Here is a 25064-nt window from a genome sequence, read left to right on the forward strand (position 1 = left end):
CAGTGCAATCACTCTATGAGATATAAAATACTCCCTATTCTACAGGAGGAGAGGATGATCCCGAGGGATTAAACGTGACAAGTCCAAGGACATACAAACTAGCAAGTGGCAGACTCAGGGTTGAACCTCAGTCTATAAGATGCAAGAGGTTCTTCCCTCCTTGAAACCCCTTAGTCATGATACCAGCTGCCAAACAACAGCATTAATTTTGTTTTGAAAGCCTGCCTTTATTGAGTGAATAACATATTTCAAGCTCTGGGTCATGACTTCCAAATGCTATCAAGAAAGAGGGCAAAAAAATGGGTGAAATGAAAGCAAAATTAGGCCAGTAAAGGCAGTCACATCCTAATGAGAATCTGGCTCTTTATGAAGGCTCAGTGCAGCCTGAATATCAAAGGTCTGAGTTAATGCTTATTCAAGCATGGAGAATGACAGTCAATAGGGCCAGACATCAATAAGCCTCCTTCCCATGTGCTGGTCTATATTCTCATGCACCCAATGAACTCGTAGATCTAGGTCAATTCACTGCTGATTTTTTTTTTTTTTTTTTTTGCGGTATGCGGGCCTCTCACTGTTGTGGCCTCTCCCGTTGTGGAGCACAGGCTCCGGATGCACAGGCTCAGCGGTCATGGATCACGGGCCCAGCCGCTCCGCGGCATGTGGGATCTTCCCGGACCGGGGCACGAACCCGTGTCCCCTGCATCGGCAGGCGGACTCTCAACCACTGCGCCACCAGGGAAGCCCTCACTGCTGATTTTTAATGATCTGCAATCTCAAATAAATTTGCTTCACTTCTGTAACATGCCACGATCTATTCTTTCCCCCAGAGTTTAATAGGTATAAAAATGCTGGGAGACGATCAACAGTCCTCTCCATGATGTTTCAATAGGTGAAATAGATGGGGGTCATATAATCTCATTCTTTACCCCTTTACCCAAACAGCGAATCACTATTTGAGTTTTACTAGTCTCTTTACGCAACAGGAGCAGGGCCAGTCTGGCCTCTATCGAAAGTGAGGCACACTGACAGAGACGAGAGAATTTATATTCTGACAGAGAACAAACAGCTCAAATTAGTCATAGATTCCAAGCATTCTCAGTCACCACTCCCTAATGAAAAACCACCTTCAGAGACCAAGTGTGACGTGACCAGAGAGTTCAGTGATCCTGTGAAAGATCCCACTTGAGACATAAACCAAAATTCAACCCTGCTTTTCTGACAGTGTGTGGTCTTACTATTTAAATCACCCAAACACCCTGACCTTCAGATTCCTCAACTATAAAATGTTGCTTCTCAAACTCTATCTGTAGAGCCTGTTAAAACACATTCCTGGGGCCTGAGCTTGGAGATTCTGTTTTATTAGGTGTGGTGTGGAGCCACAGGATTTGCATTGCTCGTTTCCAAGTCGTGATGATGATGATGCTGTCCATGGACCACACTTTGAATAGTAATAAATTGTCTCAGTAATGCCAACTTCACAGTTTGTGTAAAGATCTGAAGGGATGTAGGGATCCTTAGCAGAGCTGCTGACTCACGATGCCTCTCACTCAACATGTATTCTTTGAAGAGAGGCAGAACAGAAGTCCAAGAATAGTAGTAGGAAGAAAACACGCGGACATTTAACCAGTTCTAATATATCAGGTACAAGATTTAATTACGTTCCAATCCCCCTTGTTATGATACATTCTCTGTGGCAATTAAAATGGGGCCCCAGTCTCAAATTGTGAATGTACCCAAAGGCTTCCCAGTTCTCCGGGTTTTGTGCCTTTAATCACAAAACACAATTTTTTGCTCACAAGTTCCTTGCAGGCTCTTTAGGCTCAGCTGTATCACCATGGCATCCAAACTCCATTTAAAATCATCTTGACTACTACTTAAAAAATAAAACATAAATCTTCCCCTTAGAATAGTTTTCAGGAAATAGATGAACTGATACTTACTTTGCTGAAACCAGGAATCCCCTCTTATACTGTCAATCCTCTGATCAGCTAGAGTCCTTCAGTTTGTCCTTGTCTAATGTACCTCAGTGATCGGGGAACTCGCTCCCCCCCCCCACTTTCATTCCAGTTTTCTCTCTTCACAACGTTATTTAATCTCTCGGTTGCAGCTTCTTAGGATTAGCTACAGCATCTATTAATAGTTTTACTTTTTGTTTACAGTTCCAAGGGGAGAAAAATGGCTCATTCCTTTTCTCCGATCTAGAAAATACGTCTTATGGCAGCAGGAGGAAGATGTACAGGCCCCATGAATAACTTGTTTCCACAATCATTCCACTGTAAAGATGTTAATGTGTTTCTATGCCAAATGGATCCATTTACTAGGCAGAACAAGTTGGATATAAACTCTTTCATTGCTTTCAGCACACTGATTATCTTCCTGTGTCACCTACTGTATAATGCAAAAATGTTAACAAAAGCACTAACTGAAGACATTACTGGGAATTAAAAAACAAAGAACCATCAGTTGTCACTAAATATGCCTTTCATGTTTCCAAATGAAATGCATTTGCGCACTCAAGAAATAGGATAGAAACGTGCAGGCCTGCCATTGTCAGATGCAAACATCTTCATTAGATTTTGATCCAGCTGCTGCAAGATATATAAAAAGGGCTATCAAATCTGGCAACTCAGTATTGGTTATTTTAGGAAAATTCAAAAAAACCATCCCTAAACCTGCACTGATTTTTTCAGACAACTTCCCTGGCAGGACAGTTGGTTTGGAAAGAGTAGCATTAAAAACCTCTGCCAAGCCTGCCCCTCGAAATGGTACCACAAAGGACGCATTGCCTGTGGCTGTTAAAGACAGGCCGCAACTGCAGAGTCGACCTGTGTTCCTGGACACTTGAGCTGCAAATCTCTGCCTCTCACCCCCCAAATCTCCTATTCCGACCTAACAGCATCTCCTTAAAAGCATATGAGGTAACGTGGCCGAACCCGGGTCTTTACAGACCAAAATGAAAAGATTAGTATGCGATGTCTCATAACATCCTTTCTCTGTTGTAAGAACTCTTCCTATGCATATTAGCAGTCAGCTCATTTCTAGCATGTTATTTGCCACAGACACTGGCTGTTTTAAAAGGAGAAAAAGTATAGTCAAAGGAGCAAGCAGGGAAGGGAAGAAGAAAGAAAAAAGAGGAGGGAGGAAAGGAAAAGAGAAGGGGAAAGAGAAAGAGAAAGAGTCAAGGTTCCAAGGATGGTGTATAGAGGAGGTTATAGAAAGCAAACCAGAAATGTCAAAATTACCTACAATTCTTCCTTTGAATTCTGTTGAAACAGAAGAGACCCTACAAAATCCTGAAGAGCATACATATTAATCACAGCCCCTAGCATCTTGACTTGGGGACCTCTTCAGTCAGGCTCAAGTCTCTGGAGGCTTCTGATGGATACCAAGGAACTCACAGAAAACAGTCAGAGATGTCACTGTCATCCACAAACGGCTCTCTCCCTGCGAGGTCTTTACATCTCTCTACTTATGACAAAAAGAAACGCAAATTATGACCACTATTATTCAACGTCAGTCAACAAGGAGGGCAGAACACGTGGACCACTAGCTAAATCTGCTTTAAAGATGTTTGGCTCTGCCTTTAACTTGTGCACTATATTATCTATTTTACAGTCAAAAGTAAATTGAAATGCTCAAAATATTGATGTCACATCACATCCATTATTTGAATTAGGTACAAGGGCTCATTGGGAGGATCAATTCATTATATTTATATTGTTATTAAAACTATTACCCAAATCTAAATGCTCTTGAGACCCACAATGTATTTCTCCTTGCATAGAACACCCCACTCCTTCAAAACACCACCTTTTCTGCGCTCACTTCCGCAGCACATATACTGAAATCAGAACGGTACAGAAAAGACTAACATGGCCCCCGCACAAGGATGACATGCAAATTCGTGAATCACTCCCTATCTTTTAAATTTAAAAAAATAATAAACTTTATTAATTTTTAAAAAAGCCTTTTTGAAGAGTGACCTCCTTTTCTGCAGTGCTCTAGCTGGTATCAGCTTCCATCTTGCCAACTGTTTTAGTCAATGGAGTCAGATTGACAAGAGAAGTACAAGTTGAGGCCCATGCTTCCTCCACCCAGAGTGGGACTTGGAGTTGGGAACCTACTGCAGCCGGATGATCTTTCTAAAATGTGAATCTGTTCACGAGGCGCCTCTGTGTAACACCATTCAGCGATTTCCTATTGCCCTTCAGATAAAATCACATTCCTGCTGTGTGACTACAGGCTAGTTATTAAACCTCTCTCTGGCTCAATTTCCTCTTCTATAAAAATGGTGATAATAATCGTGAAGAAAATGTATGTGAAGCCCTTAGAACAAAGTTAATCAATGCTCAGTATTATTATTATTGATGGTATCTAACCAGCCCTGTTTCTTCTCTGTTCCCCTGGACTCTCTTGAAGCCACACTCAGCGATGAGTTCCGGAACTCTCCCATGATCTTTTTAGCCCTTATGCCTTGGCCTGTGTAGTTTTTTTTTTTTTTTTTTTTCCTGTTGCTAACACCCTCTGCCTCCTCTTGGCCCTTAGCCAGTTTCACTCCTATTAATTTATAAACTGTCAGCTTAAACGCATATTATCAAGGTTTGCTTCCCCCAATATATGCATGAATTGCATACTTCCTCTACTATAATATGCACGATACATTACTATAACATCTTGCTTCACCGAAATGTTCATAAAGGACCCAAGATTAGATGTTCCTTGCTCACCACTGTATTTCTCAGTAGCAAGCAAAGTACTCAGGGCGGACCGGATTATAACGCAACAGAAAAAGAAATCCTAGCAAATTACAAAGACAAAAGACTAGTCCTTTTTTGTGTGTGTGGTGAAGGGAAGTGCAGTGTTTATTGTAAGGTACCATACAAGGAGTCTGGGACAGCTAGAGCTCAAAAAGCCCAAACTCCCAGATGGATTTGGGCAAAGCCTTTATTTTTAAGATTAATCCTTGATCACACTACAATAATCACAGGACAGCTCCACAGTGTTTTCACGCCAAGTCCTATGTCACCCCAGACCCTATGACATTGCTTATCTCAGGGTAGAGAGAAAGGGAACCCAGTAATTGTTCACTTCCTCTCTTAAAATTTCCATTCAGAAGTGGCACATCTAACTCCTCCTCACATTTATTGGCCAAGGCAAGTCACATGGAAAAGCCTGATGTCGATCAGGTGAGAAATCCTTATGCAGAAAGGATGCTATCGAGAGGGAAACTACAATATTTAGTGATCTGTAATAGATACAACAGATCTCAATAAGTGTTATTTAATAAAATATTTCTTTGCTGCAAGTTGACAAACACAAACCCCACACCAATTAAAATCTGACCAGAAACTTCTCTGCTATTCAAAGAGATATCCATTTTGGAAATTTTGGACATTTTTCACAAAGTCATGATTTCTGCCACAGGCACCAGTTGCATGTCTGTGTAGTCACAGTTTACAAACCATACCGGTATGGATCCCACTGTGAGTAAAGAATAACAATTAGGTTCAACAACAACAACAAAAATCTTCATGGTTTGATTACTTACTCCATGCAATATGAATATGGACATGTGAGGTTAGAGCCAGTCTAATAGAAATATATAGCAAAAAGGGAACCTTCAAAATCATTTTCTCTGATCTCTCGGAGGAGACCCAAAAAAGCAAAGTGACTTGCCAAGTGCAAACATCTAAATAGTAACAGAGTTGGGACTAAAATGTTAATCACCAATTTTAAAGCAAGTGCTCTTTCAATTATAGTGTAACCTTCCCATAAGGAATGTCACGTAATGTGAATGACTGGAAGAGATCACCCTTTAACAGATGAGGAAACTGAAACCCAGGGAGGTAAAGGGACTTTCTCAAAGCTATCCACAGTGTGGTTCCATTTTGCTTGGCCACATAAGACTTTAGGGAAACATAAGTTGTTTCAGCATCTAGGATAGTACCTGCTCTTCACTGAGGGCTCAAAGAAATATATGTTGAAGTGAATTGATCTGAACTGAATTGAATGAATTGAATTGAGCTGAAATGACACAAAATGTAGAGATGCATTTTTTTTCCCATTACATAGCTTTTGTTTCCATTTCCTCTGGAGTTTAAGACTTGTCAGTCCATCAAGTTACACACCAACAACTGTGACTTTGTTAGTTTCTCCTTTATAATATCCTTGTTCACTGTTCCTTCTACATTTTTAACTGCCATCCTCTTTTGAGCAGAAACAAATAAATATCTAGAAATCTTGTCATCTCAAGACATTTACCAAACAACATAGGATCTGGAAAGCAAAAACACCAGTGACAAGGGCCCTTGAAAGATCATTAGACAAAGAACTTTATTCCCTCTGAGCTAAGAGGTCACCTAAAAAAGTGACATAACCCAGATGCTCCTAAGCCACAGGAACAAATGCCATTAAGTTGCTGTCTCCTGACAAACGAGTGATATGTACGAAGAATAAGAATTAAATTTAGAGAGAGAATACAGATTCTGGCTGGGCTCCAGGGATGAGCAATATTAAATAAGAAAGAAACAATAGTGCTGTCAAGTCTGATTGTTTAAAACATAAAACTCTTTCCATATGGCTTGAGAGGAACAGAGTTGCACAGTATTGGGATGCTCTGCAGAGTCACACAAAGAAAGAACAGTGTATACGATTTGGGTTGAAAATCTTGGCTCTGCCTTCTTTTTCTTCTTCTTATGATAGGCACATAGATATTTGAAAATAACAATAGGAAAAGCATATTATGAAGCCTCTTTACTGTATCACAGATTTGATTATAGTGTAAAAAATTGATGGGCTTTGTAGTGAGAGAGAATTTGGTTCCAACCCTGAAAATACTCCTTCTTATTGGTTGACATAAGCCTCAACTTTCTCACCTGTACGTAGAGGCTATATTTTTATGGCATATGGATGTGCTAAGGATGAAGTGGGATAACAGATATAAAGTGACTGTCATTTAGTAGGCATTTATTACAATGTACTTTCTTTAGCTTTTCCTTTAAACACATGAAGATGCAATCATCCACATAGCAGCTCCATATAAATCTGTGATGAGATGAGAGAAATTTTTTCTCACAGACAACAAATTGAGATGCCTGCATTTTATGCCTTCAATTAATTAACATAGATTTACTGAGAACTACTAATAGACAAAACTCTGTGGTAGTACTCTAAAGGTTACCAAGTCTTACTGCACAGGATCTATAAAATTAAAGCATTTGTTGAAGCCCTTTTTCATCAGTTATGATAATATGTAATCAAGATTATCTGGCCTCTGAAGTATTTGTTTTTCTTTATGGGGTGTGTGTGTTCAGTATAAAAAAATAATAAAAAACAAACCACTGAGACTCAAGCTAGAATCTATGGGGTTTATTTCATACCCCATTGAAACATACCAGATTGTTTAGAAATTATTTGTTTCCAACCAATTTTGTGTTACAGGTATATACCTATAACTTTGTCTGTATCCATATATCTTCTTGTAATTATGGCAGAAAGCACGATGCTGTGGGTTTAAGCCCTGCCTATCCATATTCTAGTGGGAATAAGAATTGCCATTGTGTTTCTTTCTGGAATCTCGATTTCCTCATTGTAAAATCAGATTTCCTAAATGGATGATTTCTGAAGTCACTCCCATATACAAAAGTTAAAATATAGATACTTATGACTCTTTACTAATATGTGTGTGTGCATTTATGAAGAATATGTTTGTTTCCCAAAACACAACTCTATAGATATTTCATGGAGATAGATACCACGATATGAATGCAGTTTCACATTATACCAAGTTTCAATGAACAGAAGGTTCTCAGAAGACTTTCAAAGTGCTGTTTCCTTCAGTACCTCCTGGAACGGTCCAGAGATGGAGTCGAGGGTAATACCAGAGCTCTTCTCCTTTGCCCTCTTGGGGCTACTACACAACAGAGGAATGATCATAGGCCAGATGGACACACAGTTTGGGGAGGTTTAATTGATCTCATGATGCCTTACCTATGGTTCCAATTAAAACCCTTGAGCCCCATCTCATGAGTAACAGGGACAGGAAAAATAAAAAACACTTTGGTAGGATCAGGGGAGGTACACTGTGCATTTCCCCCATACACTCGGCCCCGGGAAGGCTGCTGGGCTCCCAGGCCAGGTCCCCCACCCTCTGAGGCCCCCTCCAGCTGTGGCAGTCCTAGGGGCATAGGAGGGAGTCAGGGGGAGAAGAGGAGAGGCAGACAGGGATGGGCCCTCTGGGATCAGAGGATCGGGGGGAGCACATCTAGCGTTTCCCCTGCCCACTTGGGCCCAGTGAACCTGTGGGGACCTGGACCTGGTCCTCCACCCCCCAAGGCCAGAGGCACACCTGGGCCCCTTCTGCTGTGTTGAGTCTAAGACCCACCCCCACGGCCCCCAGGGCCTTTTCCAGCCCTGTGGGTCCTAGGCATAGGCCCCGCCCACCACCCAAACCCTGTCCCTGCCTAAGCCCCACTCCCCACAGCCAAGGCCTTTTCCGGCTTTTTTTTTCTCCTCTTTTTTACTATTGTGGTTCTGTTTTACCTCCGATTGTTGTTTCATCAATATTTTTACTTTTTTATTCTTTCTAACACATCTGTTAGTTTTCTGATCTAATTTTATTTTTTACTCTTACTTATTGTTCTGCTCCTTTCTTTTTTCTTTTTTTTTTTTTTTTGCCACCCCCTGTGGCTTGCATGATCTTGGTTCGACAGAGCTCCTGCAGTTGGAGCTCTGAATCTGAACCACTGGACTAACAGAGAACCTCAGACCCCAGGGAATATTCATCGGAGTGAGGTCTCACAGGAGTCCTCATCTTGGCACCAAGATCCAACTCTACCCAACAGTCTACAAACTCCAGTGCTGGAAGCCTCAGGCCAAACAACCAGTAAGACAGGAACACAATCACACCCATCAAAAAAAAAAAAAAAATGAGATGACAAAAAAATATATCACAGATGAAAGAGCAAGGTAAAAACCTACAAGACCAAATAAATGAAGAGGAAATAGGCAACTAACTTGAAAACAAATTCAGAGAAATGATAGTAAAGATGATCCAGAATCTTGGAAATAGAATGGAGGCATGGATTGAGAAAATAAAAGGAACATTTAAAAAAGATCTAGAAGAACTAAAGAACAAACAAACAGAGATGAACAACACAATAACTGGAATGAAAAATACACTAGAAGGAATCAATAACAGAATGACTGAGGGAGAAAATGAATAAGTGAACTGGAAGACAGAATGGTGGAAATAATTGCCGAGGAGCAGAATAAAGATAAAAGAATGAAAAGAATTGTAGACAATCTCAGAGACTTCTGGGACAACACTAAATGCACCAACATTCAAATTATAGGAGTCCCAGAAAAATAAGAAAAAAAGAAAGGGTCTGAGAAAATATTTGAAGAGGTTATAGTGGAAAATTCCCTAACAAGGGAAAGGAAATAGTCACCTGAGTCCAGGAAGTGCAAAGAGTCCCATACAAGATAAACCCTAGGAGAAAAACATCAGGACACATATTAATCAAACAAACAAAAATTGAATTCAAAGAAAAAATATTAAAAGCACCAAGGGAAAAGCAAAAAATAAAATACAAAGGAATCCCCATAATGTTACCAGCTGATTTTTCAGTGGAAACTCTGCAGGCCAGAAGGGAGTGGCAAGATATACTGAAGTGATGAAAGAGAAAAACCTACAACCAAGATTACCCTACCAATCAAGGATCTCATTCAGATTCGACGGAGAAATCAAAATCTTTTCAGACAAGCAAAAACTAAGAGAATTCAACACCACCAGACCAGCCTTACAACAAATGCTAAAGGAAATTCTCTAAGCGGGAAACACAAGAGAAGAAAAAGACACACAAAAACAAACTCAAAACAATAAAGAAAATGGTAACAGGAACATACATATCGATAATAACCTTGAATGTAAATGGATTAAATTTACAGCCAAAAGACACAGGCTCACTGAATGTACACAAAAACAAGACCCATATATATGCTGCCTGCAAGAGACCCACTTCAGACCTAGGGACACATACAGACTGAAAGTGAAGGGATGGAAAAAGATATTCCATGCAAATGGAAATCAAAAGAAAGCTGGAGTAGCAATACTCATATCAAATAAAATAGACTTTAAAATAAAGACTGTTACAAGAGATAAGGAAGGACACTACATAGTGATGAAGGGATCAATCCAAGAAGAAGGTATAACAATTATAAATATTTATGCACCCAACATAGGAGCACCTCAATACATAAGGCAAATGCTAAGAGTCATGAAAGGGGAAATCAACAGTAACACAATAATAGTAGGGTACTTTAACACCCCATGTACACCAATGGACAGATCATCCAAACAGAAAATAAATAAGGAAACACAAGCTTTAAATGACACAACAGACCAGATAGTTTTAATTGATATTTATAGAACATTCCACCCAAAAGTGGCAGAATACACTTTTTTCTCAAGTGCAGATGGAATATTTTCCAGGATAGATCACATCTTGGGTCCCAAATCAAGCCTCAGAAAATTTAAGAAAATTGAAATTGTATCAAGCATCTTTTCTAACCACAGTGCTATGAGATTGGATATCAATTACAGGAAAAAAAATTGTAAAAAAACACAAATACATGGAGGCCAAACAGTGTTCTGCTAAATAGCAAAGATATCACTGAAGAAATCAAAGGAGAAACAAAAAAATACATAGAAACAAATGACAAACGAAAACACAATGACCCAAAACCTATCGGACACAGCAAAAGCAGTTCTAACAGGGAAATTTATAGCAATTCAATCCCACCTCAAGAAACAAGAAATAATCTCAACTAAACAATCTAACCTTACACCTAAAGCAACTAGAGAAAGAAGAACAGAGAAAACTCAGTCAGTAAACAGAAAGAAATCATAAAGATCAGAGCAGAAATAAATGAAATAGAAACGAAGAGAACAATAGCAAAGATCAATAAAATTAAAAGTTGGTTCTTTGAGAAGATAAACAAAATTGATTAACCTTTAGCCTCATAGAGAGAAAAAGGGACTCATCAAGATAAAAAGGGAGAGGACGCAAATCAATAAAATTAGAAATGAAAAAAGAGAAATCACAACTGACACTGCAGAAATACAAAAGATTATAAGAGACTACTTCAAACAACTATATGCCAATAAAATGCACAACCACAAAGAAATGGACAAATTCCTGGAAAGGTACAATTTTCCAAGACTGAACCAGGAAAAATTTAAAAATATAAACATACCTATCACAAGTATTGAAATTGAAACTGTGATTAAGGATCTTCCAACAAACAAAAGCCCAGGACTAGATGGCTTCACAGGTGAATTCTATCAAACATTTAGGGAAAAGCTAACTTCCTTCCTTCTCAAACCCTTCCAAAAAATTGCAGAGGAAGGAACATTCCCATATTCATTCTATGAAACCACCGTTACCCTGATACCAAAACCAGAAAAAGATTTCAGAAGAAAAGAAAATTATAGACTAGTTATCACTGATGAACATAGATGCAAAAATCCTCAACAAAATACTAGCAAACAGAATTGCTAGCAAACTACTAGCAAACATTAAAAGGATCATATCACATGATCAAGTGGGATTTATCCCAGGAATGCAAGGATTCTTTAATATATGCAAGTCAAGGAATAAAAACAATATGATCATCCCAATAGATGCAGGAAAAGCTTTTGACAAAATTCCACACCCATTTATGATAAAAACTCTCCAGAAAATGGGCATAGAGGGAAACTACCTCAACATAATAAAGACCATATATGACAAACCCACAGCAACCATCATACTTAAAGGTGAAAAACTGAAAGCACTTCCACTAAGATCAGGAACAAGACAAGGATGTCCACTCGTACCACTGTTATTCAACATAGTTTTGGAAGTCCTAGCCACAGCAATCAGAGAAGAAAAAGAAATAAAAGGAATGCAAATTGGAAAAGAAGAAGTAAAGCTGTTACTGTTTGCAGATGACATGATACTATACATAGAAAATCCTAAAGATGCCACCAGAAAACTACTAGAACTAATCAATGAATTTGGTAAGGTTGCAGGATACAAAATTAATGCACAGAAATCTCTGGCATTCCTATACACTAACAACGAAAAATCAGAAAGAGAAATTAGGACACAATCCCATTTATCACTGCAACAAAAACAATAAAATACCTAGGAATAAACCTACCTAAGAGGCAAAAGACTTAAACTCAGAAAACTATAAAACACTGATAAAAGAAATCAAAGGTGACATAAACGGATGGAGAAATATACCATGTTCTTGGATTGGAAGAATCAATATTGTGAAAATGACTATACTACCGAAAGCAACCTACAGGTTCAGTGCAATCCCTATCAAACTACCAATGGCATTCTTCACAGAATTAGAAGAAACAATTTTACAATTTGTATGAAAAATGGAAAAGACCCTGAAAAGCCAAAGCAATCTTGAGAAAGAAAAACGGGGCTGGAGGAATCAGGCTCCTCAACTTCAAACTATACCACAAAACTACAGTAATCAAGACAGTATGTTATTGGCACAAAAACAGAAATATAGATCAATGGAACAGGACATAAAGCCCGGAGATAAACCCATGCACGTATTGTCAACTAATCTATGACAAAGGAGGCAAGAATACACAATGGAGAAAAGACAGCCTCTTCAATAAGTGGTGCTGGGAAAACTGGACAGCTACATGTAAAAGAATGAAATTAGAACACTACCTAATACCATACACAAAAATAAACTCCAAATGAATTAAAGACCTAAATGTAAGACCAGACACTATAAAACTCTTAGAGTAAAATGTAGGAAATATACTGTTTGATGTAAACCACAGCAAGACCTTTTCTTAGAGTAATGAAAATAAAAATAAACAAATGCAACCTAATGAAACTTAAAAGCTTTTGCACATCAAAGGAAACCATAATCACGGTGAAAAAACACCCTCAGAATGAGAGAAAATATTTGCAACTGAAGCAATGGACAAAGGGTTAATCTCCAAAATATACAAACAGCTCATGGAGCTCAATAACAAAAAAACAAACAACCCAGTTAAAAAGTGGGTGGGGGCTTCCCTGGTGGTGCAGTGGTTGAGAGTCCGCCAGCCAATGCAGAGGACACTGGTTCGTGCCCTGGTCTGGGAAGATCCCACATGGCGCGGAGCGGCTGGGCCCATGAGCCATGGCCGCTGAGCCTGTGCATCCGGAGCCTGTACTCCACAACGGGAGAGGCCACAACAGTGAGAGGCCCGCGTACCGCAAAAAAAAAAAAAAAATGGGTGGAAGACCTAAATAGACAGTTCAGCAAAGAAGACATACAGATGGCCAAGCAGCACATGAAAAGATGCTCAACATCACTAAACATTAGAGAAATCAAAACTACAATGCGGTATAACCTCACACTGGTCAGAATGGCCATCATCAGAAAATCTACAAACAATAAATGCTGCGGAGGGTGTGGAGAAAAGGGAATGCTCTTGCACTGTTGGTGGGAATGTAAATTGATACATCCACTACGGAGAACAGTATGGTGATTCCTTAAAAAACTAAAAATAGAACTACCTTATGACCCAGTAGTTCCACTACTGGGCATATACCTTGAGAAAACCATAATTTAAAGAGTCATGTATCACAATGTTCACTGCAGCTCTATTTACAATAGCCAGGACATGGAAGCAACCTAAGTGTCCATCGACAGACGAACGGATAAAGAAGATGCGGGGTATATATATACAATGGAATATTACTCAGCCATAAAAAGGAATGAAATTGGGTCATTTGTAGCGATGTGGATGGACCTAGAGTCTGTCATACAGACCTAGAGTCTGTGATACAGAGTGAAGTAAGCCAGAAAGAAAAGAACAAATACTGTATATTATATAACGCATATATATGGAGTCTAGAAAAATCGTACAGATGAACCTATTTGTAGGGCAGGAATAGAGATGTAGACGTAGAGAATGGATATGTAGACACAGGGAGGGAAGGGGAGGGTGGGATGAACTGAGAGAGTAGCACTGACATATATACACTACCATGTGTAAAAAAGATAGCTAGTGGGAACCTGCTGTATAGCACAGGGAGCACAGCTCAGTGCTCTGTGATGACCTAGAAGGGTGGGAGGGAGGTCCAAGAGGGAGGAAATATAGGTGTACATATAGCTGATTCACTTCAGTGTACAGCATAAACTAACATAACACTATAAAGCAATTTTACTCCAATTAAAAGAAAATTAAAAAAATAAAATTATCCAATGAGGAAACTAAAAAAAAAAAGATTTTATGAAGAGGCACTGCCCAATGTTACAATATTTTTGACTGTTATCTCCCAATTCCTCTCTGAACTCATCACTAAAGTAACCTAAATTCCACTGAAAACAACTAGAATCAGTAACACCAGAACCAGGAGAGGGAGGTTTGTGAAATTTGCATTGTCAGGGGTCTGATCTTCTTTATGAGTTTCTACCACTGCAAAATCATTCAGAAGCCCTACATATTTCACATTTCTAACTATTCCAAATTCCTGATGTATTTTATTTTCTTATGTATTATTTTTAAGAACCAATATCCATACATCAAAAATCTTTTTTCACATAGATTTTATAATAAAATTTTTTTTTAAATACTTGATTTTCCTGTCCCATAACCATTGCAGTCTAATGCAGAAATTTGCCTTGATAGAAGGAAAAATACAGAATAAAAAGAAACGTATTTTCCATCATAAAAATTTTAACTTGGAGAAGAAAATGGGCAATTACATAAACAAGTCAATTCAGCCTCAGGGAATGTGTAACTCACATAGATTTCTGGTTGAAACCCAGCTGAAAAGGGAGAAGAAACAGATATTAAACGTTTCTGCATAATTCATCCCAATTCTGTATGAATATTAAGCCTCTATGTGATTAATATTAGGTTCTTGCTTTATTAACATTCATTGACCTCTTTAATGAATGATCCACCCAACACCAACTGACTCAGAATATCTAAAAATGGGGATAGCTTCATGTCTATTTAAAAATAGAATTTAAAAGTTACAGAGGTGATTCTGATGCAGGCGGCACTCAAAAAAGAGCCCTGTGTGTATCACTGGTGCACTAGTCCTCTCTTAGGTGGAACACTTTTCTTGGGTATTTTCAGACCGTTTTTCTCTAGCTCATTTAGTGATATTGTTTCACACATTTGTAATGCACTTAGGTTCTTTTGTCATAGACTGCAATCCACCCTATGATCCTCTGACTTCCTAAATGATTTTCTCAAATTTAAGAAATATATACATTAAGGCTCATTCTCTGTGCTGTAAATTTCTATGGGCTTTTGACAAATGTACAGTCCATCATTACAAGGTCATACAGAATGGTTCTGGCTGGACTTAGAATATTGTGCTCTTGTGTCATGCAATTGCTTTAGTGGATGCAATGTCCTCCCCATGCCTGCTTTGCTCAATCTAATTGTCATTAGACCTAGAGCAAATACCAAGTATTAACTTTGGAAGTTGACTGTAACTGAATACTTGTACGGGCCTTTCTCTGGGTATATAACACTCCAACTTGTCCTTTAGCATGTGGTGTAATGGGATGCTGCCCTCCAGGAAAAACATCAAATGAAGCACCTGTGCTTGAGACTTGAGGAAGAATTAAAACCATGTTCACATTTATGGTACCTAATAAATAGCAAACAGAATAAAAATGTTAAAAAGATAGCAACAAGGGCTTCATTTGAAAGATATTTTTTCCTTCAGCTTAATATATATTCCTATGCTATTGTTGCTTATTCTTGAGAAAATTTACAGATAGAAGATTTAAAAACATGTTCAGGAGAAATTTAGATTCATATACTTGTAAGCAGTACACTTGCTTTGATGACAAAAATTATCATCATCCCTCTGTTGCTGTGTTTCCCTCAATACAGGTCACGAACAATAAATTAGTTGACCTTAAGGTTAGGGTTCCCAGATTCATTATATCAGCAGAATTAGAGAGAAGATTACAAAAGTCCCTGGAAAGGAGACCTCACATTTCCTTGCAAGTACAGATACCTTACAAATTAGTCTAGGAGCTCATAACCTTGAACTTGGGAAAGAGAATAGGCAGAAATCAATACTGAATATTTAAAGGTAACAATGTCTGGGAGAAAAACTTAGTCTCACAGCAAATTCCTGAATCCGAACAGAGAAGAATATATATCTCTGAGGAAAACACTTTATCCATCACTCAGGAATCACCAGTATATGAGGTTTTAAAAATGCCGAGTTTCTTTTCTTTGAATTAGGAAAACGTCTATTTTACTAAACCATGCTCACCCAGAAGTAAATTTTTCTAAATCTACATTTTCCTGTGAAGGTTAATCTCTGCCACTCAACCATGCACCTTGCAAAGTTAAGCCCAAGACAGAGCATTCTTTGAAGAGAAGATAAAGGCTTGGAAATATCAAGAGAGATTATTCAACTGAGAGGAGAAAATCAGTAAATCTTTTATAATGTGAATTTTGCTTTGACGAATTCTTAAAAGAGCCATTTGTACCTCTTCATTTAGACCCTCCATTGATTAATGGAAACGAAAAACTAATTCTCTCCCTTCCCGCCTGCGCGGCTTTGGAGGCTCCGAAGAGAGTCAACAAAGGACAGTGGGGCCCTCGAGTTCTTTGTCCGCAATAACTGAGCATCTTGGGTTGGAAGAAAAGGGAATGTTGATCTCCTGGGCTTGTTTAGCTTTGCTTTTTTAATTGCTAAATGCCAGCCTGGGAATTCTGCCTAAAATGGTAATAAGTTGCATTTATACTACACCTTTCATCCGGAAGGCACATGCTTCCCTCGGTTCTGAAACACAGCCATCCTGGAGCTGAAAAGCAGTAACTGTTTTAATGTTGAACGTTTATTCAGTGCCATGATTATACAAGGTGGAAGAAATTGTTTGAAACAGAACCAAAATATTGCAGTAACAAAGACTGTGGGCTGCGGGTTTTGAAAATACACTAGATGCAGTCTGTCTTGTGCTTCCCTTTGCAAACTGAGTATAGACCACTTTTGAATCCTGGGATTCTGAAGATGCCCACTTTTGTGTTCCCTAGTTTGGGTTCAACATATTTTGCAAAAAAAATCAGGAGGAATGAATTGATATTAAGTCATTTCTTTTAGGAAAATCTGATATTTAGAATGAACACCAAGAAAAATGATGGTGAAAAAGAATTCTCTCATTTTACCCCTCCTGAAGGCATTTCTATCTCTGAAAAGAGCAGGTAAAGAAAAACAGGACGGCAAAGACTCACTCAGGAACTCCTGAACATGTGTCTCATAGCTGATTCCTCTTCTGCTAGCCCAAGAGACAGGCATGACATCTGTCACTGGGACTAAAAAATTATTAGGTCAGAAACTTAGTCTGGCTCATTGCTATTATCCCCAGGAACCAGACAGTACCTGGAGATAATAGATCCTCAATAAATGCTTGTTAAATAAATGAAAGATTGGTCTTCTTGCTCTGAAAACATGCGGGCCAAGGCCTGTGAAGTTTTCAGCTACTGCTTGAGTAGAGATCTGTTTTTACCTGAACAGCAAGAGAAGGAAAAAAAAAATAATGACAAGGGTAGTAAGAAAGTATGAAGGGCTGATTTGTGAGATGTTGAAAACAAGTGTTCATGTGCCCTCCAAGTACCAGACCCCTCCCAGTTTATTGCTGTCAGTAATCATATTTCATTACAGTGCTCCACAGAAAAATAACTGAAGACTTATGAGACATTTACATCTGTGCCTAAAATAAGGTTACGCTGTCCTTTCCTGCGAGCAGGTTTTGAAAAGGGAACAGACGAGGGAAAACAGTTTGTCAAATAATATCCAGTCCAGGGGCTTAGGAGTCTGGATTCCAGGCCCTGCCAACACTGGCTGGATGTGTGAGATTTCCAAGCCCCTCATTCTTTCTTGGACTCAGCTTCCTCATCTGTAAAGTGAGAAGCATGGATCCAATTGACCTCGGTGATCTCAGTGAGAGTCCATAGATCAGCCATTTGGCCTTTTACGGCCCTAGAATCTAAATCTGGAATCTAGGTTAACATTATCTACTTCTTTTTCCCTTAAGTAGCTTTGGCATCGCACAGGTACACACATCTCAGTAAATGACCATCTACTCACTCTCTTGTTGCTTGAGCACCTTGGGAAACCCTACCTGGTCTAGAGAGATGACTAGACCAGACAAAATGTCCTAAAATAAAGACCAGCATTTTCATCTTGCCTATTTTATACTTGAGGCAACTGTGTCTCAGAGAGGTTAAGTGACTAGCATAAGTTGTCCAGCCAGCAAGAGAAAAAACAATGTTACTTAAACTCAGGCCTCTGGGATCCCAGTTGAGGTTTCCCACACCACTTCTCCCTGTATCTTTACAGCTGAGTAAGTTTTAAAACCGTTTCTGGGGTTGATTAAAGTCTTCTTTTTTCTTTAAGTAAAATTTCCCAGTTTTACTGGGGACACTGAAAGTACTACAGGGAAGATATTTTCTGACTTTAATGAGCAAAGAAATCCCTCCTGAAGCTCGTTAAAACCTGTCTACACTACCTGCACCAGAATCATTACTGATGTAAGACATTCAAAGTCTGGAATTATGCTGTTATCTCATAAAATACATAATTTGAGCCAATCCTGACAAATATTGGTATCCCTTTATTCAAGCATAGCTTTCAACTTCCAGAGAGCTAATAAATTGGATTCTAACAGTCTTCAGAGAATATGCAATAAGATAAAAACATCTTCCAAAAATTTACAGTATATCTTAGGATGAGCTGAAACGTCAGCCACCACTGCAGATGCATTTACGGGATTTTTAGAGTCGCACACTTCATCATAAACAGCTCTGTGATTCAGTATAGCATTAATAATGGAAAGAACAACCTTTAAAATAAAGTAAATGCATTTGGAACAGTTACTGAGGTGATATCTGTCTCCAAAATCTCAGTTAATAACTTGCGAGTTGATATGATATATTCCTTAGCCTATCCTGTCGGGAAAGATTTATCTTTTGTGTTAAACTTCAAGCTGAAAAATTAAAATAAAACTTGATATCTCTGCAGTAAACTGCCTTCCTGCATTTCCTTCCTCTTTTTAATTTCTATTATTACCAACTTTAGAATTGTTTCTTTGACCCTATGCAATATTTCAATAAGTGGTTGAGATGCTAGATGACTGCTAAAACAAAGTTGTAAATAAACTATGCCTATGCACGTACACATGTACATCTCAAGGTGTTAATCAAAAAGGACATAAATCATGAATGCATTTTGCCTTCATACAAATGAAAGTTACAACCACGTGTCCAATGTATTTTAGTCCTATTACTTTTCTTTACAGCTGCTGTCTCAAACTGTTTCAGAGGCCGTGAGTTCATTTGAATTTTCTTGCCTAGTACCCAGTAAGTCTCCCTTTATGCCTCCATGCTCCCAAGGCACTGCTCCATGCATATGTGTCGTGTAAATAGAAATGCTGAAATATGGAAACGAGAATCTGTTTTTTCATTTTCTCTTCCCCCTTCTCCTCCCATTTTTTTCATTTTCCCCTCTTTTCCCTTCCCTCTCCTTCCTCCCATCTCCACTCCCCTCTCTTCCACCTACCCCATCTCTCACCTTCCAGCTTCTCACTCCTTGAATGCCTTCTTTCTTTTCTCCCCAACATACCTAAGTGAGCAGTCGGGAAGAGCTGAAGGGAAAACAGGTGTTGAACCTCTGTGACCCTCTCATCCAACACTAAATTAACAGCCTGTAAGAGAATTCACAGTGACGCTAACAGAGCTCCCTGAAGGGAAAAAAATTATTTTCCTTTATTAATATAGTTGCCAACCAATAAAGTCTGAGTGTATCAAGATGAATCCCACATTGGCCAACAAAACCTATATACAAAACATGGTTGAATAAACTTGACCCTGCTTGCTTTCCACACACTGCTCATTAGCAGGAAAAGGCGAACAACAGAAGGATCCTTTGGGCACTGTGCTTAGGTAATTTTATAAATGCCACAGTCATGTTTTAATACAATACCAAGATACGGCACTTACAAGGCTACATTTTCCAGATCTCATCAGAATGAAAATAGAAGCTTAAAATTCTAGAAGACTACTAAAAAGACAGACTTGAATACCATGCCATATTTTAAAAAAAGAAAAAGAAAGGCATTTTTCTAAAGGCTAATAAAGAAATTTTTTTAAAAAAATTGACAAATCAATAAAAATATATTCCATTTCCATTCTACTACTAATAATATTCAAATTATAAAACTAAAGTCTATCCTTTTCATGCTTTTTCCTTATATCCAGTGATATGCCTCACCTGTCTGTCAGATGAGAAAAGAAATATCTAACAGCCCTCCAGGTCAGCTAATTATCTAAGAATTGGACATACCAGAACTGTCAAATCCCCATTGTTTTTTTTTTTTTCTTCTTTTCTTCCCCAAGACATGTTGGATGGGCGGGGGAGGGCAGGGGGGGGCGGGGGGGCGGGGGAGGCAGGGCTGGTGCAGGGAGGAGGGGGACTGGAATTCCCACAAGAATTTCTCTCATAAATAGGACATTAAAAATACCTGAAAAGGGAAAAGTAAACCAGTGTTTTGATGTGGAATCTTGCAGCAGCTTACAAACCACATACATGTGGTAAATAAAAGATGCAGTGGTTTATCTTCCATTCAAACCACTCCTTTTGAACAAAAATATACAAAGTCATTATCATCATCAACAACAAATACTTATGAAGTCCCCTATTATGAACACACCCATCTCATTCAGGATCAAATGAGTTATGGCACACAGGTGCTCTGAGACCTGACCTCACCTGCCTCACTCACAATACCCCTTGCTCCACCAACAGCAATTTTCCAAACAGCCCCTGCCTCAGTGAATTTCCACAGTCAGCGCCCTTTGTTGAAAAAGCCTGTCTTCAGTTCCCCACTTGCCTAAATCCTATTCAACCATCTAGATTCAGGTCACACCCCACTTCCTTTAAGGATTCTTTCCTGATTTTAACATCTAAGTTACTATCACTATTCTGATTATTAAGGGCACACTTTGTCCCTAACTAAGAACTTATTATATTGCATTTTCCAGCTCAGTCCTTAGAAAATGGAAGATGCCACAAGATTCTCCTTCAAGGAGCTTCAATCACCTTGGGGATGGAAAACTCACCAAAGAAAACCACACAGGGCTATACTTAAGGGTACAAGGCAGAATGTAAGCAGAGTTCAGAGTAAGAAGAAACAGAATACGTTTAGGAAACAGGAGCAGACAGCATGTTCAGTGAGAGTCATTTAATGTTCAAAGGGCACCTATAAGGTATCATCAAGAATGTGGTTCCTTGACGCTTGCACTGTTGCTGGGAAAGTAAATTGATACAGCCACTATAGAGAACAGTATGGAGGTTCCTTAAAAAACTAGAAATAGAATTTCCATATGACCCAGCAATCCCACTACTGGGCATATACCCAGAGAAAACCATAAGTCAAAGACACATGCACCCCAATGTTCATTGCAGCACTGTTTACAATAGCCAGGACACGGAAACAACCTAAATGCCCATCAACAAATGAATGAATAAAGAAGATGTGGTACATACGTACAATGGAATATTACTCAGCCATAATAAGAAACGAAATTGGGTCATTTGTAGAGATGTGGATGGACCTAGAGACTGTCATACAGATTGAAGTAAGTCAGAAAGAGAAAAACAAATATCGTATATTAATGCATATATGTGGAACCTAGAAAAATGGTACAGATGAACTAGTTTGCAAGGCAGAAATAGAGACACATGTAGAGAACGAACATATGGACACCAACGGGGGAAAGTGGTGGTGGGGGGGATGAACTGGGAGACTGGGATTGACATATATACACTAATATGTATAAAATAGATAACTAATAAGAACCTGCTGTATAAAAAATTAAATTAAATTAAAAAATTAAGAGAAAAAGAATGTGGTTCCTTGAGGGTCACTGAGATTGGAAAGCCTTTTCCACAAATATGATAAACTCTACTACAGAAGAGCAAGTGAATATCTCTAAGTAAAAATTAAGCTTTTTATTACTTTATGCCTTCATGTGACGTCTTTGGGGAAAACATTGAACTTAACTTGTCTGTTAAATAAATGCATAAATAACAACAAACATACAAACAAACTGCCTTACAATGAAGTTTACTGTTAAAAGTGTTTCTAAAACTAAGAGAATTCACTGTGGAATTGGAAAATACCACGATGCTTTAGAGATCATTAATTAGTCCTCAGCACCTCATCAATCCTAGTTATTCAAGATTTAACCAGGAGTAATGGGAATAAATTAGGCAGAAAATTTATGCTGAATATCAGGAACATTTTCTTAACCATTAAATCAATTAGACAATAGAATTTAAAATTAGATATTTAATGTGAAAGATGGAACCAGGAAAGAGAAAATACAATATCAAGAATAAATGAGAAATCGTAGTTTTAAAAGGTTCTCCATTATCATTAGCCCATCCTTCTGTGTTTGGAAAGAATGATACTTTGGATTCCTATTCAGATCACTGTATATTCTAAACATTTCAAAAGTTCAGAATATACTTACTAAAATAAAGAAGTTAAATTTATCCAAGGCCAGCAAATTCTGCTGTAGAAATCTTACTAAATCCCAGAAAATTTGGACATCCTTTTTGAATATCTACTGAGAATATCAGAAAGTCAGCAACTATTCTTTGCATATTGCTCTGGAATATAATCTTCCAAAAACAGTCAAAAGACACCATGCAGGCTATCAGGATATTCCAATTCTGGGCTATATATAATGAAATCCAACAGAGCTTGGAAAGTAACGCAGAGGAGAAAACTTACTTCCAGCAACATGGGGGAAGAGACACGATGGCCAACCCTTCCAACTGAAAGTAATTAAAATACTGAATAAAATATGCTACTAAGAGTATGGTTCTAAAAATGCACCAGTACGTTAGCAAGTTATGCTCAGAGGCCAAAAACTAGGCAAAATTAGGAAGTCAGGCAGAGAAGTAGAGCTCTGAGCACGTTTGCTGCAAGCAAACTTGAGCTTTAGTTTTACACCAATGAAGGGCACAGAGGACAACGAGATCATGGTCCACCCAAGGTGGGCAGTCTAATAGAAGACTCCTCTGCATGAAGTTGCAATTCCAAAGGCATCTGACCTTAGTATAAAGGCAAACCAAAAATAAACCTAGTCAAGTGAATGCAAGGATAATTGTTTATCTCAAATTTGATACTGATTGAGAGGGAGATTTCCTTCAGAATTTATAAACATAAACTAATCCTCATGAAGTTTTGCCTTAATTTACATTACCTGAGTGACATTAAGAAACTAAACAAGGGCTTCCCTGGTGGCGCAGTGGTTGAGAGTCTGCCTGTTGATGCAGGGGACACGGGTTTGTGCCCTGGTGCGTGAAGATCCCACATGCTGCGGAGCGGCTGGGCCCGTGAGCCATGGCCACTGAGCCTGCACGTCTGGAGCCTGTGCTCCGCAACAGGGGAGGCCACAACAGTGAGAGGCCCATGTACCGCAAAAAAAAAAAGAAAAAAAAAAAAAAAACTGAACAAAACCGAGAACTTAGTTTAAAGTAGTTCTGGGCTAAAAGTGCCCCCTGGCATCTGACAGAATCAAATGTAAATTTTCTCTGAAACAGCATGCCCCATATATGTTCTCAAAGAATTCCTACTAATTAAGTTCTAGGAAAAATAATGTTGCATAAAAAAACCAAACAAACAAAATACAGACTTGGGCAAGACACCTTGAGTGACATATAGAAGAACAATAGTCAGAAAGTTCAGACCAGAAAAATCTTCAGATAGTGGAGTTATCAGACATAAAATATGAAATTAATATATTTGATGTATTTTTAAAGTAAGAGATTAAAAATATGAAGAGAGAAAAAGGAAGCATATTAAAAACAAAGATATCCAGAAATGAAAAATATCATCATTCCCATTAATAACTCAGTGAATAGGTTTCACTGCTGTGGTAGCCAGCCTTTGAAATGGCCCTAAATAATCCTTCCTGGTAGTCACACCCTTGTATGGTACATTCCTACAATGTACCAGAGTTGGTTTCTGTGACCAACAGAATATGGTGCAAGAGATGGTACGCACTTCCGAGTTTAGGTTTTAAAAGGTGCTGTGCCAGATGTGCAGCACTCAAGGCCACAGGCACACGGTTCCCTCGCAGAGAGGCCTCAGGAAAGAATCTTGGTCAAGGTCAGTAACAGTGGAGCTAAGGACACCTCAGGAGCACCCCAGAACTCGGAGGAGTAAACACTCCTGCTAAGACAGATGACACAATTTGTATCACAAAACACTGTGCTGGCCAAGCATTCATGACTGTGTGTTCTCTGTGGGTGATGATAGCTCATAAGGAAGATGAACCAGAGTTCCTTTTTTTTTTTTTTAAATGCTGTGGCTTCTATTTTCTGTGTGTGTGTGTGTGTCTCACACATCACTATCATCATCACCATAATCATCTCTCATCACTCTAGAAGAAGCCAACCTGCCAAAAAATGAGGAAGCCTCCTGCCAACAGCCCCATAAGCAAGCCTGGAAGTAGGTCCTCCCGCACGCTCACATGACTGCAACACTAGCTTGCAGACTGAATATAATTTCATGAGAGACCCTGAGCCAAACCACACACCTAAACTGTTCCTGGACTCCTGTTTCGCAGAAATTCTGAGAGATGATACGCGTTATTTTATATTGCTACGTCTTAGAGTAACTGGTTACATAGCAATGGATAACTAATGTATAACTTAGACATAGCTGAAAATAGAATGAGCTACAAGACAGAGAAAAAAATTTCAGAATATTGGACATAAAGACAGAGACATGGAAAGTTGGAAAGCTAAGAAACACTGAGGATAGATTCAGATGGTGTAATATATATCTAAATCAAGTTCCAGAGGAAAAGAGAGAATGTACTAAAAATATATGGTTGGGCTTCCCTGGTGGCGCAGTGGTTGAGAGTCCGCCTGCCAATGCAGGGGACACGGAGTCGTGCCCCCCGGTCCGGGAGGATCCCACATGCCGCAGAGCGGCTAGGC

At 38.8% G+C, this 25064-nt stretch overlaps 1 non-coding gene across 1 annotated transcript; it reads left to right on the plus strand.

Annotated features, from left to right (window-relative positions):
* The first annotated feature begins 3817 nt into the window (after positions 1-3817).
* LOC132427818 (U6 spliceosomal RNA) lies at positions 3818-3924 on the plus strand. The gene has a single exon (XR_009520021.1). It is a non-coding gene; the product is annotated as a U6 spliceosomal RNA (small nuclear RNA).
* Positions 3925-25064: the final 21140 nt, after the last annotated feature.

This window comes from Delphinus delphis, chromosome 6, assembly GCF_949987515.2.
Source record: "Delphinus delphis chromosome 6, mDelDel1.2, whole genome shotgun sequence".
Lineage (NCBI taxonomy): Eukaryota > Metazoa > Chordata > Mammalia > Artiodactyla > Delphinidae > Delphinus > Delphinus delphis.